The following is a 7,223-nucleotide window of genomic DNA, read 5'->3' as shown; positions in this document are numbered from 1 at the left end:
CATCCCCATTTCCGGTTGTATCTTCACGGCTGGGGCACTGAGTTTCTTTGGTTCCGGGCCCAGGAACTGGGATTATATGATCGTCTGCAGCAGTGGTTACTTCCTTGTGTGTGGGAACTGATGAAGTAAACGACGTAAAGCTAAATTGCTATTGAAGAATACATTTCAACAATATCCTGCACTATCCCCCGAGTCCTTGATGTTTTGTAGAAAACTATCAATCTTCGCCTTCAACATTCTGAATCATGGAATCTCCATTAAGTTAAAAGTTCAGCTCATGCTGAGTTCCCGCATCTTAGTCCACTGTTCAGCAAGAATTCCTGTTGTGTAACTGGTACTGATCTTAACATACCTTCTGCCACTCTACACATTGCCTTGGTGAACCATGTATTGCTCTGTCGCACTGTTACTCTGTGTTGTGGTTGTCGGGGTTTTGTTCGAATCCAAGTCATGGCAGTGGGTGTTTGTCGCTTTTTTTAGGCCTTGTGACAGGTGCTACAGAAATGCAGCAAAATGTCAAACATTTTTACTTGAAAATATTCCCCGAGTTGATGATTTTCTTCCCTCAAACACTCGCTATTTTGCGTATCTACGTTTGATGTGTCAGAATTCAAGCCCAGTTCTTGAAGATTTCTCTCCCTCCCACAATCACCAAACCTCCTTTACGTTCCTCGGTTCACTTCACTGAGGCACTGCGCAATCTGACATTCATTTTTACATTGACACCTTTCAGTCTGTCCTGTTACTTCGTCTGTCGCTGAATGAACGTGCTCCAGACTTACCAACGGGACCTTCAAACCAGTCGATCCAATGAGATATTGCGGTTGTGAGACCAAACATCATGGAGCAGCTTTTTCCTGACATGCACCAGTGATTACTGGAGTATCAGACTCAGGAAAAGGACACCATACAGCATTGATCAAAAGAGACTTCGATGAAATAGACCATTTTCTGTGACTTTCTGCATCATTTACTTCATTCGTTCATTCCGCTATAGCTAGAGTATAATGTACAGTTCTGTAATTCACATTATAGCAGGGATGTGATAGCACGAGAAACGATGCAGAAGAGGTTTACCAGAGTATGTTCTGGGCTGAATACTTTCAGTTATGAAGAGAGATTGAACAATCTTGGATAACAAGGTGTAGAGCTGGATGAACACAGCAGGCCAAGCAGCATCATAGGAGCAGGAAAGCTGACGTTTCGGGCCTAGACCTTTCATCAGAAATGGGGGAGGGGAAAGGGGTTCTGAAATAAATAGGGAGAGAGGGGGAGGCGGATAGAAGATGGATAGAGGAGAAGATCAGTGGAGAGGAAACAGACAGGTCAAAGAGGCGGGGATGGAGCCAGTAAAGTTGAGTGTAGGTGGGGAGTTAGGGAGGGGATAGGTCAGTCCAGGGAGGACGGACAGGTCAAGGGGCGGGATGAGGTTAGTAGGTAGGAGATGGGGGGTGTGGCTTGAGATGGGAGGAAGAACACGTTAGGGAGGCGGGGACGAGCTGGGCTGGTTTTGCGATGCGGTAGGGGGAGGGGAGATTTCGAAGCTTGTGAAATCCCTCTGATGCTGCTTGGCCTGCTGTGTTCGTCCAGCTCTACACCTTGTTATCTCAGATTCTCCAGCATCTGCAGTTCCTACTATCTCTTGAACAATCTTGGTTTGTTTTCCTTCGAGCAGAGGAGATTTACAGGAGACAAGATTGAGATGTACAAAATAAGTAGGGATATTGATAGGGTAGACTGAAAGAAACGTTTCTTCTTGGTGGAGGAATAAATCACGAGGAGGCCATAGATTTAAAGTAAGACAGAGGAAGGTTTGAGTAAATGGACGGAAAACCTTTTTCAGCCAGTGCGTGTTTGGAATCTGGAAGCCAGTGCCTGTAAGTGCCACTAGAGGCAGATATCCTAATAACTTTAAGAAATATTCAGAGGTATATTTGTGATGCTAAAGCATACAAGGCTATGGGCCAAGCAATGGAAAATAGAATTAGGATAGTAAAGCAGTTTTATTTGCTGAGTGCACGATTAGGGGTCTCAAGGTGTTGGGGGTAAGGGCGCCATGAGCCATCCTCGGAAGTGTCGTGATTCGTCTTCTCGCCCGTCACGCAGGACACCGGGTTTCAATTCCCAGCCGGGGAGGCGCCAATCATTTTTGATTCAAACTTGGGTGACGTCTGTGTGGAGTTTGTGCCTTGCCCCCTGGTCTCCGTTGAGATTTCTTCTCACAGGCAAAACATATGCAGGTTAGGTGAATTGGCCATGGGAAATTGCACGTCTTGTGCATTGATGTGCAGACCGGAAAGTTCAGCGGTGGGAAATGCAAGTTTACGGAAAGCTCTTCTCGGGTCTGAGGAATGGTCACCGGACCCGAAACGTTAACTCTGATGTTTTCTTCACATATGCTGCCAGAACTGCTGAGCTTTTCCAGCAACTTTGTTTTTCTTCGAGGGTCAGTGCAGCATCAATGGGCCGAATGGTCTCTGTCTGTATGGTCGGTTTTCTATGATCTCTGACTCTATGCATTTTTGTCTCATTTTGGATTTTGAAATTGTTTGCACCAAAATGTGCGGCTCATTAACATCGGTTCAGAAGAGAGGTGGTCTCAATAAGACTTTTTGGAACAACACTGTGCACTGTGCTCGAGTGTGGAAATCAATTCCTCACGTACAATTTTGCATCCACACTGTCACGGGGCTTTTCATTCCGTAACATGACCCACACTACGCCAACGTCATCATCATTTCTATGTTAAAGAACACAGCTATTTCCTTACATCTCTCAAAGAAGAGTGAAATTAGTGTCAGTGCACCTCACTGATCAGATACAAAATTGCAGCAAGAAACAACGGATTCGCGTTTGTGGGTGTTTTTGTCCTTGATAATCTGTTTCTTATGTTGTTTCACAAGGCTCGGTGCGAGGTCGCTTTGTACAGACTTTGGAGCAGGAAGAGGCCAGTCGGTCCTTCCAGCCTGCTCCACTATTCAATATGATCAGAGGGATCACCCAACTCAGTACTCTGTTTCACTTTTCACCCCAGATCCTTTTGTCCCTTGAACCCGAAGAACCACGACTAACTCCTTCTTATAAAACTAATCAATGTTTTAGCTTCAAACGTTTTGTGTAACACAAAATTCTTCAGGCTCATTGCTTTCTGGTGATGATATTCTCTCACCTCAGACCTAACTGGCTTGCAGCTTATCCTCAAACTGTGATCTCTGGTTATGTGATCGGGAACACATATCTAAATTCTCTACGCGATACAATCTCATTCGCACAGCAAGAAAGGAAATCGCTGTTTTGCCTGTCACAACTGAATCTGTTTACCCAATATCTTGCTCAGCTCCCTGCTCCCAGTAAGCACTTCAATCAGGAACAAATCTATCAAATGCTTTGCATTGCGATACGGACTGACGCTGCAAACTTGCAGAAGTCACGTCTTTCCACTCTCACGATCTCCACGGGAGCTCATACAAGTGGGATGGACGGATTTGTTTTCTCCTACACTCACTCATTTGGTGACAACTTTCTAACTGCTCAATGAGATAAATCTAATTCTTTTCGATCATTGGAACCCCTTGTATGAATATGCACGCAGCAAATCGAATACTACGAAACAGATAAACAGCACTTCCCGGAATTTATCACAGCGCTGTGTCAGCGATATGGGATAGATCATCGAGCTAAAACATTATCCGCGTTTGTCTCTTCTCAGATGATCCTTCTCCTGCTGAAAAAAATATTTTTCGGTTGATAATTGAGGTATTTCCCGCGGGTACCGATCATTATCCAAATAGAGAGACTGGTCTGGTCCAAGGAATTCTGTTTTGCTCAACGACATTTTCCCACAGCCTGATGCACCAAAAATCTCTGCTCCACGTCAATAAAAGCTGCTCCGGGTGAGGTTAGAGCTCACAGGCTCGGCATTTCACGCGCCTCTGCACCGTCATAGAAGGACCGGGCGCTCACCGATTGTGTCTTTTATTCCTTGTGACACGTGCTACAGAAATGCGGCAAAATATCAAACATTTTTATGAAAATATTCTCCGAGGTGGTGATTTTTTTTTCCCCTTCAAACCCTCGCTGTTTCACGTATCTGCGTTTGTTGTATCAGAATTCAAACACAGCTCTTGGAGATTTCTCTGCGCTCCACAATTACCAACCGTCCTTTAACTTCCTCGGTTCACTTCACCGAGGCACTGCGCAATCTAACACTCATTTTTACATTGACACCGTTCAGTCTGTCCTGCTCCGGTCACTGTCGCTTAGTGAACGTGCTCCAGATTTATCAACGAAACCTTGGATCCAGTCGATCCACTTAGATACTGCGGTTGTGAGACCAAATATCATGTAATAGCTTTTTCCTGACATGCACCAGCGATTATTGGAGCATCAGACTCAGGAAAAGGACAAAGGACAACATTGATCAAAAGAGACTTCGATGGAAAGACCATTTTCTGTGGTTTTCTGCGTCATTTAATTCATTTGTTCATTCGGCTATAGCTGGAGTATTGTGTGCAGTTCTGCAATTCACATTACAGCAGGGATGTGATAGCACTGGAAACGATGCAGAAGAGATTTACCTGGATATGGCCTGGGCTGAAGCCTTTCAGTTACGAAGAAAGATTGGACAGACTGGGTTTGTTTTCCTTAGAGCAGAGGAGATTTACAGGAGGCAAGATTGAGACGTACAAAACAATGCGGGATATTGATAGGGTAGACTGAAAGAAACGTTTCGTCTTGTTGGCGAGATCGATCAAAAGAGGGGAATAGATTTAACGTAAGATGTGGGAAGGTTTGAGTAGATGGGCGGAAAATGTTCTTCAGCCAGTGGGTGTTTGAAATCTGGAAGCCAGTGCCTATAAGTGTTCTAGAGGCAGACATCGGATTAACTGTAAGAAGCATTCAGACATAAATTTGTGATGCTAAGCCATACAAGGCGATGTGCCAAGCGATGGAAAATAGAAATCGGATAGCAAAGCAGTTTTATTTGCCTAGTGCACGCATAGGGGCTGCGAGGGCAGGCGCGGTATCGTGCCGTCCTTGAGAGTATAGTGGTTGGTATCCCCGCCTGTCACGCAGGAGGCCAGGGTTCCATTCCCTGCCGGGGAGGCTTTGCACCTTTTTTTTATTCAACCTTGGTTGATGCTTGTGTGGAGTTTGTGCCTTCTTCCCTGGTCACCGTTGATCTTCCTTCTCACAGGCGAAGCATCTGCTGGTTTGGTGAATTGGCCGTGGGAAATTGCCCGTCTTGTAAGTGATGTGCAGACCAGATAGTTCAGCCGTGGGAAATGCACATTTACGGAATGCTCTTCTCGGGTCTGAGGATGTTGTCACTGAATCCGCAACGTTAACTCTGATGTTTTCTTCTCAGATGCTGCCGGACCTGCTGAGTTTTTCCAGCAACTTTGTTTTTCTTCGAGAGTCGATGCCGCCTCACTGGGCCGAATGACCTCTGTCTCTACGGACGGGTTTCTATGATTTCTGACTCGATGCATTGTAGTCTCATTTCAGATTTTGAAATTGTCTGCACCAAAATGTGCGGCTCATTAACATCGGTTCAGAAGAGAAGTGGTCTCAATACGACTTCTTGGAAAAAACCCTGTGCACTCTTCTCGAGTCTGGAAAACAATTCCTCACAGACAATTTTACATTCACGCTGTCACGGAGATTCTCATTCCGTGACTTGACCCACACTACACCAACTGTCGTCATCATTTATATGTTAAAGAACACAGCTATTTACTTACATCTCTCAAAGAAGAGTGAAATTAGCGTCAGTGCATCTCTAATCGGATACAAAATCGTAGCAAGAAACAAAGGGTTCTCGCTGATGGGTGTTTTTGTCACTGATGATCCGTTTGTTGTGTTGCTTCACAAGGCTCGGTGCGAGGTCGCTTTGTATAGACTTTGGAGCAGGAAGAGGCCAGTCGGTCCTTGCAGCCTGCTCCACTATTCAATATGATCATCGGGTTCACCCAACTCAGTACCCTGTTTCACTTTTCACCGCAGATCCTTTTGTCCCTAGAACCCGAATAACCAGGACTAACTCCTTCTTATAAAACTAATCGATGTTTTAGCTTCAACCGTTTCGTGTAACACAAAATTCTTCAGGCTAATTGCTCTCTCGTGATGATATGCCCCTCACCTCAGACCTAAATGGATTGCAGCTTATCCTCAAACTGTGATCTCTGGTTATGGACTCTCCAGTGATCGGGAACACATATCGAAATTCTCTGCGCCATACAATCTCATTCGCACTGCAAGTAAGGAAATTGCTGTTTTCGGCTGTCACAACTGAATCGGTTTACCCAATATCTTGCTCAGCTCCCTGCTTCCAGGAAACACTTCAATCAGGAACAAATCTATCAAATGCTTTGCATTGCGATACGGACTGACGCTGCAAACTTGCAGAAGTCACGCCTTTGCCCTCTCACGATCTCCCCAGGAGCTGATACAAGTGGGATGGACGGATTTGTTTTCTCCTACACTCACTCATTTGGCGACAACTTTCTAACTGCTCAATGAGATAAATCTAATTCTTTTCGATCATCGGAACCCCTTGTATGAATATGCACGCAGCAAATGGAATACTACGAAACAGATAAACAGCCCTTCCTGGAATTTAGCACAGCGCTGTGTCAGCGATATGGGATAGATCATCGAGCTAAATCATCATCCGCCGGTTTGGTGAGTTGGCTGTGGGAAATTGCCCCTCTTGTGCAGTGATGTGCAGACCAGATTGTTCAGCCGTGGGAAATGCAGATATTCAGAAAGCTCTTCGCGGTTCTGAGGATGGGTCACCGGAAACGCAACGTTAATTCTGATGTTTTCTTCACAGTTGCTGCCGGACCTGTTGAGCTTTTCCAGAAACTGTGTTTTCCTTCGAGAGTCGGTGATGCCTCAGTGGGCCGAATGGCCTCTGTCGATACGGTCGGGTTTCAATGATCTCTGACTCGATACATTGCAGTCTTATTTTGGATTATGAAATTGACTGCACCAAAATGTACGGCTCATTAACATCGGTTCATGATCTAAACGATACAAACTGTCATTATCAATTCTGTGTTAAAGAAGACAAATATTTACTTACATCTCTGTTTCACTTCTTGAACACAAAGCAATCGCATGCTGTTAGCATCTCTTTGACATCTCTGATCGCCTTTTACGTTCTAACAATCTAACGAATGTAATGCGCCTGGGAGAAAGTTTATTCGTTTATGCTTGGA

The sequence above is a fragment of the Rhincodon typus genome, unplaced genomic scaffold (assembly GCF_021869965.1).
Source record: "Rhincodon typus isolate 14 unplaced genomic scaffold, sRhiTyp1.1 hic_rhity00004616, whole genome shotgun sequence".
NCBI lineage: Eukaryota > Metazoa > Chordata > Chondrichthyes > Orectolobiformes > Rhincodontidae > Rhincodon > Rhincodon typus.
Note: the sequence above shows the minus strand (reverse complement) of the source record.